General features: G+C 41.3%; 1 protein-coding gene across 1 annotated transcript in view; it reads left to right on the forward strand.

Moving 5' to 3' along the window:
- Positions 1-987: 987 nt before the first annotated feature.
- The window catches only part of LOC124777785, a 132862-nt gene continuing 119348 nt past the window's right edge, over positions 988-14501 (forward strand). Inside the window, exon 1 of the mRNA XM_047253296.1 lies at positions 988-1104. The gene's annotated coding sequence lies outside the window, so the exon portion shown is untranslated. The remainder of the gene's footprint in view (positions 1105-14501) is intronic.

Genomic DNA, 14501 nt, shown 5'->3' on the forward strand with positions numbered 1-14501 from the left:
CTTCTCTGAGTCCTGCTTGCTAATGATCCCTTATTGATGAACAATACTCAAGTACCAGTCCAACAAGCCCCTTATAAACCACTTCCTCCGCGGATCAATTACTTTTCTTTAAGAATCTTCCTATGAATCTCAGTCTGGCATCAGTTTTAAACACCGGAAGCGTATTCACCAACCAACCGCTGGCCATACGATGGTACTCTGGTATAATGGTGCTCCGTTGTAGACTTTCAGTGCCGGCCGGTGTGGCCGAGCGGTTCTAGGCGCTTCAGTCTGGATTGTTGCACCGTTGTTTTCCCTTCAAACGCAGAAAACGAATTACCGGACGACACCCTACTTTCTCTTCACAGTGCTACGGTACAGTGGCGCGGGGATTTATATGTGTACAAGAACTGTAGAAACATACATATAAAAATTAATTACATTATTTTATCGAGGAGTTAACTAAAACCTTATGATTGCCCTCACAGCTGCTATATTCTCGGCCTTCTTTCCATTATTTTAAGTGACAACAAAACATGCTCAGATATCTTTGTTTACTAATTTGGCACTAAACGTCATTTCTTACATATCGTATTTCGTTATCAAAAACAAATTAACTTCAGAGTCTTCACTTGCCTTGTCCAGACTTCGCAAACGTTCTCGTTTCTTCGCGTTAGTCCACAAGCATACTGAACATTTTGCGAAAGCTACCTCCTTTGTAACGAAATTGTGGTTTGTCCTATTTAGCGAAATAGTGAACGGTTGTTCTTGTATTCTATATTCAAGATTCCTGGGCAAGGACCAGGGAGGAAGGTCTCGTGCCTGGGAAGCGCCTGCACGGAGCTGCAACCCGGCAGCCACTATTCAGCCCCACCAGTAGGAGAGGCTTGGACGACAGCGGGCGGCAGCAGCGATTGCGACTGCAGCGCCCCAGGCGGCCGGTGCAGGAAACGGCGGCTTGCAGTAGCGGCAACGACGTGCACCTCATTCGACGCATAGCAGCCGCCTACAGCAGCCACTTGTTGCAGCCAATTCGGGAGACCTGCGCCAGGCCAACGCAGATTCCAGGGCGTACGAAGAGCTGCGAACACAGCCGCGGTCCGTGCTCCTGCAGCTATAGTTGAGGTAGGTTGTGGCAAGAGTTGCCACCGGGTCACGGCCGCGCCGCGCCGCGCCCTCGCTGCCAATCTCGTATCGGTTTTCTGAACCGCCCTGCAAACTCACACTGCTGCGCGCCTTTGCGTTATGAGATGTCGTTCGTTATAATCACCGTACTGCATAAGTGTAATAATGTTGTTGAGGTAAAACTAATCAGATATGCAAGTTTTAAATCGCAAGTTAATGTAAATCTTATTTTTCCTTTTTAAAGCCAAAGTGTTTCGGAGCTACAGCTCCTGTTTTTAGTGACTGTCACTGATGGTTTTAGGCATTCCATTTGCTTCATTTTATACTCTCGCAGTAAATGAACGACTATGTTCAGCGCTGATGGTACTGCAAGAAAAGCGTGTCAGACGAATTGACTAAGAAATACGGTGTTAATGCAAAGCCTGTTTGCTTTCGTCTTAGGAACTTCGTCCGACAAATTTCTTTAATTCTTTTATATAAACAGAATTTGGCCACAAAATGTACATCTGCATCACTCAAAAACATAATCGTTCGCCTAAAAATCTCAAATGGTGTTGTAGCCCTGAAACTAGTTCCATTTAAATAGGTAAAATATTGTGCGTGTCTGTTTAAAATGTCGTGTTACTAGCACAAAATTCCTTGACGTGTGAGCTGCAGTGAAAGATAGCTCTTAATGTGACACATTTCAGTTTTTAAACTATATTTCCTTCCAGTACTTGGCCCTAATTATTCTTTCTGCTGTGGCTTTAGAAATGCCCCGTGTTTAACGAAACGCTAAAGCAGATTTACTGTGGACCGAAAAACTTAGACGTCCGTTTTACCTCATAATTCACTAAAACAAGGGACAGTATTTGTTCTTCAGGGCGAGAAATCGTGCCATATCCAGATATGTTAAGACCTACAAAACTTTCATTGAATTATAATTTTAGTACTGAACTCTCTCTCTCTCTGTCTGTCTCTCTTGCTCGTTCTTCTTCGCTGATCTTGAAACACTGTATCTGTTTTCTTATTTTCTTATTTTTATTTCTGCTGTTTTTCCTTCTTTTCAAAGGTCACTTTTTAACACAAGTGATACCACATGATAAACTGAACTTTCTTGGTCATTCAGCGGTGGTCATTGTTTCGTGTAACAATCTCTATATTCCCTGCAAGTGTTTTCTTTTAGAAATATTTTTTGTGGTTTAACAACCTTTTATGTGAATACCGCTACACAGTACTGAAATACATTATTTCTCACGTAAGAAAATCACACGTCTTGAATTTTCATCGGACAGAGGAATTACAATATCACTTACCAAACGCGGCTGACTCCCAAACTATTATTCAGAACAAATGAGCCTGACTGCATGTAGATAAGTTCGTACAAAGGTTAGCAAATTGTAAAAATGAATTTTCATTCCGAAGTAATTTTCACGTAGCCTAGTTGCCGTCTTTAATCCAAATGCGCATATGGATCAACATTGTGTATAACAACACTGTTTACTCATTTTTGTATTTTACTTATATTTTGAGACTATTGGCTATTTATTCGACCTTTATCGCGTGATATCACATGCATCTTGACGAGGACCTTAACATCAAAAGCGATTGTTAAATGTAAAGTGGAACATTCACAATTTCGGGTTTCCCGTTGATAAATACGAAATTATTCCCCCAAGGAGCGACGAAAATGTACTTCAACGATATAAATGTGAACAGTTCGTTCATTCTACGACAGGAATACATGTAAGAGCATCCTTACAGAAAATTAGTTTGGGCGTGTCTTACGTCTGAAAAATTAACACACATGGTCAGACGGAGTATGAACGCCTAGAGTGCTGGTTTTCGAGACGGAGATGTGAACCAGATCGAAACTACTCGTCGTCCCATGATTCGGGAAAACGGCCATCCTGAGAGTGGCTTTCAAGCGGTTTTGCACAGCCATTTTAGATGCGTGCCGAACCGTCAGTCTAGGAGCCTGCTAACAAAACATGTGCATCTTTACTCCGGAGACTACCTTACAGTTTCTGGTGGAGGGTACTTTGTGCACACTGCCACTTCATCCTTTTCCCGTTCCAATCGCTTATCCCCGGGAAGTACGATTGCAAGATTCCGCATGAGATCGAATCTCTCTGACGTTGTCTAATGGTCTTTTCGTGAGATATCCGTAGGAGGCAGCACTATATTGCTTGACTCTTCTAGGAAAGTACGCTCTCAGAACTTTTACTAGTAGACCACACCGCAATGCAGTTGGCTAAATGTCTCTGGAGTTGGCTGAATATCTCTGTGACGTTTTCGCGCTTACTAAATGAACCTTTAACGAAGCGTGCAGTTCTTCGTTGGATTACTTCCTCTATCAGTCCTGTGTAATACGGATCCCAGATGACGAGCAATATTTAAGTATTGGTCAAACAATACTCCCTTTGTTGATCTACTACGTTTCCTGCGTATTCTTCCAACGTATCTCAGCCGCATCTAATTCTGTGTGGTCATTTCATTTCATAGCTTATGGAAGTAGTTGCTTACAGTGATTGTTCTTCGGGTATGTAATATACAGTAAAGGTGCTTTCTGTGTATGTTACGTAGTATGTTAGGTATGTTTACGTTAGGGCTCAACTGCCACTCCCTGCAACTGTCTATCGTCTGTAGGTCTTCCTGCATTTCACTCCAATTCTTCAGCGTTGCGATTCCTCTGTATACAACAGCATCGTCCGCGAAAAGCCTCATGGAACTTCTGACGTTACCCGCTAGGTCAATCATATACCGGGTGTTAAGGATACAGGTTCAGATATTGTGATCATTGGTACCTAAATACGTACCCACTTGAATGTGTAAGTTGATTTTAGGGTTTCGTACTTAAGTCGGTAAACACGGAATCCTTACAGGATCACTTTGTTGCACGTATGTCTGTCTTTTCAAAACGCTTTCTCGTAGACCTATCAATATGAAATTCATGACACATATTAACGTCTACGCTACCTTGGCGATGTAAAAGAGTGACGCTTGTAACTCAATACAGTCAAACGATATGGCCATGTCACATATTTAGATACTCGAAACCTTGCTCACTAAACCTACAGTGTATTTCCCGCTGGTGTAGTCATGAAATTTGCCGAGAAGCAAGATTTCACACTACAATCGGAGGAAAAAAATTAAAAACTGTTAATTTGTAATTATATCACACGAAAAAATATTTCTTTTGCCATTTGTTATTCGACTTCAAACTTGAAGTTAAAACATTCTCGAAAGTCTTGGAATCCCTGGGACCAAAATCTTGCCAGTAGCAATGTCGTAACAGGCAAAAATCATGGGGATTTTCGATTCCCGGAATGGAAGGATTGCCTATATACGTAATTACGTTTGTACAGAACACCCAAGTGCGCGAGTTCTAAAAGGACCTTGGCAAATTTATTCTCTGCTTCTAACAGTCTTCCCGCAAACACTTCTCGTAATTTCGTACCTGATGTTCTCTGCACAGCCGTAACTGCATCAGTAAGTAGACTGTGCCTGTCAGTACAGACTAACCGTTTTGTGTCCACACGTCCACACTTCATCACCTAAGCTGCTGCTCAGGGGAAAATAAGGATTGATAATGGCTTGCTCTTGCCTCGTGTACCCAGAGGTACTAACCAGCCTAAAAACATACTAGATATGGAGAAGGGATCTGTTCTTTCGGACATGTCCCGAAAGAACAGATACCATCTCCATATATAGTTAAGTTTAACTGGCCATTGATCTTCTTCTTCTGTGCGGAAGCACATGCATTGCCCGAACTCTTACGGGGCTCGGTCAGATTGTCTGCCGCGAATAATGAGTGTAGTGGGCAGGGGCACTAGAATGTAGTGTGTGGACATTATGTTGGGAATGTGGGTCTCACGTGGAGCGTGCAAGAGATAAATCACTGCAGTCGCTCTATCCTCTGTGCCCTCGGTGGCTAAGATGGATAGAGCGTCTGCCATGTAAGCAGCAGATCCCGGGTTCGAGTCCCGGTCGGGACACACATTTTCAACTGTCTCCGTTGGTGTATATCAACGCCTGTCGACAGTGTAGGGTCTTGATTTAATTATCATTTCTAAAAACATACCACTCCTAATAGCTGTAATTATTAGTCTGTAAATGAAGTAAATACTGATGTACTGTTGTTCAGTACGCTGCACTCAGTCACCAATAAAAATATTTGCACTTATGCCCCTAATATCGTGTATATTGTGAAAAGTAACGGTCCCATAACAGTCCCTTCGGAGACACCCGAAGTTACTATAACGTCTGGAGATTTCTCTCCGTTCAGAACGACACTCGGACGAGACACTCAAGAATACTGATTACGCGTCTAGGATCTATGTCTAATATGAGTAACAGGGGTGTACTGAACGTACACAAAGAAGAAGAAAGCGAATGGTCACAGGGTTGTTTCTTGTTTGGGAGAGCGTCTCGGGAATACTGAAAATTCTGGATTGGCAGGTCCCTGAAGATGGACACCAAATTTACATTGAAAGCCTGCTTACAATGTGTAAAGAACCAGCATCGAGTAAAGAATCTAGCAGTGTGATACAGTCCACTAGGCACGAGCCCTTAGGGACCGCAAAGACAAGATTAGACTTGCTACACTAGGATGCACAGAGGCGTTTAAGTGGCCTTCTTTGCGCGCTCCATACGCAAAAGGAACGGCGAGAACCTCAATATTTCGTAGAATAGTAAGTACACTCTGCCACGCGATGCGCAATGGTTTGAAGAGTACCGCTTCATGATCATGACACGCTAGCTGTTAAAGCACGTAGAATGAAGTTTAAACGATTTACAGACGGTTCTTCTTTGAAAAATAATTTTCTTTCATAACATTTATTGTTAAAATGACAAAAGATAAATGTTATTTAGTTTTGTGGGTGATCTTTTGTAACAATCTTTTTTTATGGAATGATAAGCAATTCTCAATGCATCGCGAGTGCTATCTATAACTCTGTCTTAGACAAAACATTATTATCTACGCTGATGACAAACACTTCTTACAGAATGTGCTTCCTCTCCCCACCATCACTTGCTTCACCCACACTCTTCAATCCCTGTTTAAAATCAACCAAGTTAAAATGTGTGCACTATATATACTGTTTGCAAATCACTTGATTGTTGGACTCCTTACTTTCAGAACTGGCAGTAGCTGGAAGAGTCCAAGCTTCCAATGCAATATGTCTGATGACAGCCAGTAATTACTATTATTATTATTATTATTATTATTGTTATTATATTGTGTAGGTCATACAGCAGCGCAGCAGCTATTGCATAGTTAATGTTCAGATGTGTAGTCAATTTGTTTGTTTATTGATGTGAAGAGAATAATGAAGCAACGACTGTTCTATTGCGAGAACTATGTTCAACTCGACGAAGGCATATTCATGAAATATTTAAGTCTTTGTTTTATACTCGTATATGCCTCAATTTTACTGTCGCAGATGAGTAGTACAAAGTACGTGTGGTTTTAATGGAGCAGATAATAACGATTAGCTTCAGAAGCTGTAGACCGCCCCCCCCTCCCCCGCATGTGTCACGCCTCAATGCTATATTTGGGAAAAAATGCAATTATTAGTAACTTATGCAATCAACATTACAGTCTTACAAAATAGTGATTATAGTAACGATATTTTAGAAAAATAATTTAGTATCAGGACTGAAACACAATTAAACCAGCTGCTTTTACCCGTCAGAAAATTTCATTTCACCCCTCATCAGAAAGATGTAAAAAAAGGAAAAAGAATTTTAGAAAAGAACTGTTCCTGGAGCTGCAATATAATTCCTTCCTCACTCCTAGCGTCGCTACTCAAAGCCCCAAAGAAAAGCTGTATTAAAACGTTCTGCATCCAATAATGAATAGCCGGTAACTGTGGAAAAGAGAGTGAGTGTGGTCCGTTCGTAAAGTAATAACATTCGACTTATCCATAACCTCCCGTTTGCTAAATACTGAAGCTCAGGCAGATAATAGTAGAAATTGATATTGTGCCATTTGGAATGTTATGAAGAAAGGAAGAAAGAGGGAAATGTTAAGAGAGACAATTATTTCTCCTATAATCCATTCGCCAGTGGAACAGGAGAAGGAGACACCCCTATAATGGTACCAAGTACGCTCCACCATATGCTATAGAACTGCTTGCCCGATATTTTGGGAAGTGTAGTATAATAGCAGTTAAATATTTTCTGTAAATAGTCTTCATCCATGACTATACATTTCTGCCAAGTTCCAATTTTTCATTCCAAAGTATAGAGATGTTTTATCGAAACCGAAGATTCACAGAAACAATAACATCGTAGTTTCCAGAATGAGATTTTCACTCTGCAGCGGAGTGTGCGCTGACGTGAAACTTCCTGTCAGATTAAAACTGCATGCCGGACCGAGACTCGAACTCGGGACCTTTGCCTTTCGCGGGCAAGTGCTCTACTAACTCAGCTACCCAAGCACGACTCACGCCCCGTCCTCACAGCTTTACTTCTGCCAGTATCTCGTCTCCTACCTTCCAAACTTTACAGAAGCTCTCCTGCGAACCTTGCAGAACTAGCACTCCTGAAAGAAAGGATATTGCGGAGTCATGGCTTAGCCACAGCGTGGGGAATGTTTCCAGAATGAGATTTTCACTCTTCAGCGGAGTGCTCGAACATCGTAGTTTGATACAAATTTCTAACCAGCGAGTTCAATAATCAAGTTAGTGTTACGAGGAAAATTCAATGAATCAAGAATACTTATGGGGATGCTGGCGTGGTATCTGTGAGATACGTCGCTCCTGTGTAGATAAGGCGTTGTTCTTGCGCAAGTAAACACACTATTGCCTGTTGTGAATGCCCGAGTCAGGGATATAGACGGAATGGTGTAAATAACACCGCAGGCGTAGAGACGCAGGCACAGAAACACTACCTAGTGGATCTGTCCGATCCAGCGCCAGCATCAGAGTGTTAACCTCAGATATGCCTAAAACAAGAAAATATATCGTGGTAGGATGTTCGCTAACTAGACGAACAATATGGTGACCTTCATAAGTAATTACTTTTTAACGTTTATGACATCGAAGTTGCTATTTTTAAATGGGATTATTTACATTTTTTCAGTGGCACTGGCAAGAGTCTTGGAGGACTTCAACTAAATAACGTATGTGGAACATGATGAAATAGTAACAACATAACAGTGCGGCAAACCACTGTCCCACTGTCAGGAGAAGAGATCCAAATATCTGCTCTACTTTACAAGCTGAAATCAGAGGCATTATAGCCCAGTCAACAAGGAAAAATGTTGGAAAGAAATTAGTGGTAGTCGTAAAATTTGTACAGTGCTGGGAGTGTTATGAACAACATACTAAGAATCCTGCCAGTGGGGTGTGGGCGTTGGGGGGAGTTGGGTGTAAAAGTAACTTTTATGGTTTTATCGAATAACTCGAGATCCGCGGCTTCTAGCGAAAATATTACCGATATAAAATTAAACTACATTAAATTTCCGACAAAAAAGTTTGTATTCATTTTTTTTCTCTAGTACTAACAGTTTCTGCGTTCAGGGAATGGAAAAATCGCAGATTATTAAAAATATTGTTCTAACGGTATAAAATTAATGTTCATTTTTAAATGAAATGGGTTAAAAGCAAATATTATATGTGTTTATCACATCTTAAGTGGAGCAGAGCCGTATTAAGGGATATATTGTGTTTTGTGTTCCGGGAGGTGCAGGAGAGCATTGGGAAGGGATTGGGGGGGGGGGGGGGAGGGGTTAGAAGTGCGAGGGAAGGTAGGTCGCCGGATTGTTTTTATGCACTTCCCTTCTTCATAAGGCAGCAGATTGAAAGTCAAGCAGGTGCTTCCCCACTATGCCTATCTCATCACGTCACAAGAAGCAAGAACAGGGTGTTTCACAAAGTTATATAGTCAGTCTAAATTGCGCCTTAGGCGCAGACATGACCAGGGAGTGTCTATTTTGCACAAAATGCGTTAACACTACATGGAATTCAAATCTGAGTTAACTAATAAAACAACACAGATAATGCACATCAACATAACCTACGTAAATGTCTGCAAGGCTAGAGGAGAAATTGATTTTTAATCATCCTGTATGGCATCTGTAGTGTTCTTCCGTGAAAGGCAGCTTCTCTTACCATGGGCGGTGGTTGCTTTTCAATTTATGGACAGACTATCCTTCACTGGCAGTTCCTGTATAGTAATTTTGTGTATGTAGCCAATATAACTTACTCTCATGTTAATATAGTGAGCTACTTTTTGCAGTTCCTATGTGAGCTATTATGTAAATTACGTTACCGTATGTTTAATTTTTAGGTGTGATGTTGTCAGTAACGTACGTAGTGTTCGCGGGAAACTGATTGGGTTGGTAAATGTGGCGCAAAGTTGCTGTCTATCGTTGCCTAGTTGACAGCATATTTTAAAGCCATGTAATTATGTTTTAGTCATTTGGTCGTGAATTAATAAATGATCAAAAAGTTACTGCTGGTCTGTCATCGTTAACTGTGTTACGGTAGGCTGCATAAATCTTCTCCATTTCGGATCTGCTGGCTCTGGTAGAGTGAACGGCAGTGATTGGAGCCACTTACAACCCACCCACAGTATATCTTCCAAGGTGGGTGTGAATATATTCTGATGGAATGGGACTGGTATGTTTAAATCTCGAACAGTGATCTGCTGTAATGCATTGATTTACTTACGTTGAAGTGCCTGAAGTCGTACGTTGAAATGCCTTAAGTTGTACAACACCTAGGTAACTTACTCCTGATGCCGAGGGAGACAATTTAAGTCTCCAGGTCTCTTCAAATTTTGAGAGATGAGGCTACGGTGATCGATTTGATACCCCTCATGCTGCGAAAAGTATTCCAGACAGAGATAATGGAGACAGTGGAATGAACATTGTCAAATACATATTGATTATATATTCCACTTTGGACAGGCTTTTCAGTGTGATAGACAGCTTACAGCTCCGGCTGTTGAGTTTTTTTTTTACATAATAGTTCACTTAACAACTGCAAACAAGTACATAATAAACTGAAAATAGCACCAATACATAAACATGAGCGCAGTGGATTTGTTTTGTCAGACACTGGACAGGAAGTGCTAGTGAGGTATGGACTGTAAACTGAGAAGCGAGCAACGCTCATGGTGGGGAAGTTGCCTTTCCCGGAAGAACATTACAGCTCCCGTATAGGATGACTAAGAAGGATTTTCTCCTCTAGGTCACAGTGTGCAGAGATTTATTTAGATTCTATCCATATGCATTACCTGCGTTGTATTATTAGTAATTCATATCTGAATTCCATGCAGTGTTAACGCATTTTGTGAAAACTAAACGCTCCCCGGTTATGTCTGCACCCTGCATCTAGAATGACTCATAAGACGCACTGACGAGGACCTGCGTAATTTTGTGGTAGACGCTGCAGTTGCTACTTGTCACGCAGTGGCGTAGACTGAATGGGGAAGCTTTAAATCTGCAGCCCTATGAAGGAGGGGAAGCGCATGAGAACAATCCGGCAACCTATCTTCCGTCACGCTTCTACCCCACACATCTGCCCCCTTCACCTTGCTACACACCCAGGACACAAGTTATCCCTAAATAGGCTGTGCTCCACTTAGATGTGGGACATACATTTAATACTTGTTTTTAAAACACGTAATTTAAGAATAAACATCAGTTTTCTACCATTAGAACAATATTCTAAATAAACGCGGAAACTATTAATCTCAGAAAAAAATGAAAACAGCCTTTTTGAAGGAATATAATAGAGTTTAATTTTGTAACGGGAAACATTTTCGCTAGATGCCGTTGTTTTCGAGTTACTCGAGAAATTCATAAAACAGTGACCTTTAAACCCACCCCCACCTCAACGCTCACAAACCACCGGGCAGGATTTTTCGTATGCTCTTCATGACACTCCAAGCTCTGTGCAAAAATTTGCGACTAATCGACCTCTCTTGCTTTTCGTTGACGGTGCTATGAGGAAGTTCGTGTAAGAATACACAGTTAAGGAAAGAATGTGGACCACCAGTATCCCTTCGTGCCTGATATCTTCCCAGCAGGAGAACTGCTTGTGCCACGAGGACAGATTTTAAAAAAAATAGGAAACGTACGACAAAATTACAACTCAAATGCGGAAGAGTGTTTACATGGAGCGGATGTCGATTGTGAGATATAGAACCCGGCAGTTACATTCGCGTTGCCACAACCAGTATTGGAGCCTGAGGCGGAATTGATAAATTGGTTTGCGGAAAACACGATTTGGGTGTCCATGGAAGTGCAGTGTCAGTGGGGAAGTTAGTTCACTATGGTGGTCTCGTGCTCACGTAATCTGCAGTTCTATGGCGACGCGTATGCGAACACGGTTTGGTTCCACTGACACTAACGTTATGCTGTGCAGGGCTGTGCCAATAGGAGTCATTGGGATCTCGTCTCTGCAAAAACTGATGGTGCCTCCTCAAGGCCCAACTCACTCTATATGGTCTATACTAATAACATGCTGCAGTAACCAGAGGTCACCTGTCGTTCTTTGCTGACGATAGAGCTCGTTGCACAAGCAGTCATACATCAAGATAAATCGCTCGCAAATTGCAAGAAAATTTAGCAGACATCTAGAGATGGCCACTGAAAAGTTTCATAAAAGCTGAAGCCATGTTTTACATAAACAAGACTGAAAGAAGATATAAAAGTCGTTACAATTGGAACAGCGCTGTCACGGAAAATTATCGCAACGTTTAAGGGACTAGTTATTGATTCAAAGTTAACATAAAAAATTGATTGCTTCTGTAACGAAGGAAATGCACTATTACAAGGTCATTTCTAACTCAGTTGCCAATATTTTTCAGGGCTAGTTTTCTGACTATTTATTTAGTATAAAAGATCTTTGGGCTCCAGTGGTTTCGATTGAGAGTAGTAATATAATTATGATTCATTCTGTTTGTTGCGCCGATCACCTATTTTTCTATGAAAATATCTTCACAACAGTGAAACTTCTTGTAGTACGGTATCACCGAGGTGTGCTGTATAAAACATAGTTTAATGCAACAACCCTCAAATGAAACACTGCACTGTGATGTGATTGTTCGGCCGCCGCTCTTACATAACATTCAGTGAATCCATGTTCAAGGTTCATATCGGCCAATTCTACATCAGTAAACCAATACCTACTTCAGTGTATCATTTTTAACGTATAGCGAACATTGCCGGAGAAACCAGGCCCATGATAGAAGCGAGCAGTACTGGAAGCAAGCTTCAGAGCGAAGACAAAAGTGGGCTTTTGTCAACAGCAGGCACCGCCAGGGAATGGAACAATTTCCTTTTCAAACAAGACGAACAGCGCGTGTCGTCGACATTTGCGCTGTTATGCTGCTGCTGATTACTGTTTTAAGGAGTCTAAACTTGTTATGTCATCACCTTCCTACTCTCTCTCCCCGTTCCCCTCCCCGCCAGGACGGAATCAGTGAACCGCAGCTGTTGCGTCTCCAGTAAATTTTGTATGCAAGGGTGAGAAAGTTTTCTAAATGTTTGTGTAGCGTGTATCTAAGGCGGGACGTGAGTATCAGCCTGATATTCACCTTTCTGAGACCATAGCCTTGACTTCAATCAGATAATGAGGCCTCCGTGCACGATCAAATATTTTGTCAATCTTAACGACCGCGTAAAGTGAAGTTTGACGTATTTGTCAAATATAGAGGGTATTATCCGTGTTTGTCAAATATAGAGCACATTTACAAGTATTTGCCAGGAATTTTGGTAGGCCGGCCGGTGTGGCCGAGCGCTTCTAGGCGCTTCAGTCTGGAACCGCGCGACCGCTACGGTTGCAGGTTCGAATCCTGAGATGTTAAGTCCCATAGTGCTCAGAACCATTTTTTTGCAAGTAACAACAGAAAGGAGTTTTTTAAACCGTGACAGTGGATGTTCCACCCATTTAGAGTGGCGATTTGTGTAACAAGGGACACGGTTTTCCCTGCTCCCTGCAACATCATTAAACTCGCTCAGAACTAAGGAATTGTAGAGCTTTCGCAAATGGGTCCATATATTATAACTAGACTGTCGACTCAGTCATAAACTGTGACCCAAAACAAAAACAAAAAAATGTTCTTGGCAAAATGTTGGGCAGATTCCCTTTCTAGAAGACGTTGAGCAGAGATTCACATGTAGCAGGCGTTCGGTAGCGCAACAGTTAACGCATCCAAATGCAGATTTAATGGGTCCCATGTTCAATTCCTGGAAGGGTCACATATTGTTAAAAGTTCTACACGAAATACGAAAATAGCATTAGCAAGAACTGATTGTAGCGGTTATTTCGATTGTGGGATATTTTATATATAGCTTCACATTGGTCTTAATCTGAAAAATTGACAGAAGAGGATAAATGCATTTACTTTGAGAGTAAACAATTCACTTTTCTGGAGAGCGTTACTAGTAGTGAAGTTATCACCTCACACTCACAGTACAACGAGGTGTAGGACGACGACGCTATATGGAGAGATATAAAGCGTATAAAGCGTGCGCAACATGCAGGTGACAAAAAACGCAAGAATGTGATTATCTAAGTGTGTAAACAATAAGCATCCTAGCAGCACAGTACGAAGATAAAAACATTGTTTCTAAATTTAAAAAATTCGTCGTCACATTAGCTAGAAAATATCTTTCTCAGGGTGACGTGTGTGAACAGCGATTGCAAATGTAAGCGCACACAAAATGCAAGGAGAACACAATTCTGTTTCCGATAGGTGTAGTGAAGTTTTGTAATTGTGATTTGGTTTTCATATGGGAGGACTGTCGAGTCATTTTACAAATAAGTTTAATTGTTCTTCCGGGTTAGTTTCGAACCAGCGATCTATGGCCAGCATCATATAAAATTCGACCGTCTACCGCTCTAATAACAGCTACCGAATAATTCAGGGGTAGTTGGGTAAAACGAGAATTTTCACTAGGAGTTTAATTTCGTTGATTGACGCTATCCATCGTTATAACAGTGGGAGAGCACATATCGGAGGTAAGTTAATGTTAACTCTACAATGAAAAACATTTTTAAGTAAGCTAGTGAACTTGCGCATCGACTTTCGTGGCAATTTGCCGGTGCAGCACAACCACATTTCACGCGTTTTCTCATTCTCTGGAACACTCAAGAACAACTTTTCAGGAGTTTTGACAGATGTATTCGTACACAGTGGTGTTACACAAAGTTTGTAACACATTTTCCGAAACGCAAATTCCAAAACATAACATCATTGTGAATTAGTATTACGACAGAAGGAGCAGCGAGCTAGCGAGTGACGTCACAGGTATCACACGAGTGTTTCAGAGGGCTTTCAAATTATTTGAATTTAATTTCCGTTTTTATAAAAGAATATGGAAATTCAAAAGGAAAAAAAAACGTGTTAGGAGTTGTTGTTGTTGTTGTTGTGGTCTTCAGTCGAGGGACTGGTGT

The sequence above is a fragment of the Schistocerca piceifrons genome, chromosome 2 (genome assembly GCF_021461385.2).
Source record: "Schistocerca piceifrons isolate TAMUIC-IGC-003096 chromosome 2, iqSchPice1.1, whole genome shotgun sequence".
Taxonomy (NCBI): Eukaryota; Metazoa; Arthropoda; class Insecta; order Orthoptera; family Acrididae; genus Schistocerca; species Schistocerca piceifrons.